Here is a 397-nt window from a genome sequence, read left to right as displayed (position 1 = left end):
ATATATATATATATATATATCAAGATAAAATTGAATACAGTGAAAAATGGACTAGTGTGGGCATAAATCTATAAAATGTAGTTGTGAAAAAAATAAAAGTTCAAAAGCAACTTAAAAACATACGTTGGTTAATATGAAACTATTTGAAAATAGAACAAGGTTTAAAAAAAAGAAAAAAGAAAGAAAAAAGAAATGTAAAATTTTAGCTTGAAGTATAAATGAGTCATGAGGGAACACCTGGAGATCCCCATATTATTTTCCCCTGGCACTGGAGTTTTACAGTCCTGTGAGAAATAAGCTTATCATTCACCTGTTCTTCCAGTCTGTCTTCTGGGGGAGGGGACTGCTGCTCGGCTTCTCAGGTGTCTTTGCCTAGGTGGAGTTGCCCCCCCCCCCC

This window comes from Ursus maritimus (genome assembly GCF_017311325.1).
Source record: "Ursus maritimus isolate PB19 chromosome X unlocalized genomic scaffold, ASM1731132v1 scaffold_X1, whole genome shotgun sequence".
Classification (NCBI taxonomy): domain Eukaryota; kingdom Metazoa; phylum Chordata; class Mammalia; order Carnivora; family Ursidae; genus Ursus; species Ursus maritimus.
Note: the sequence above shows the minus strand (reverse complement) of the source record.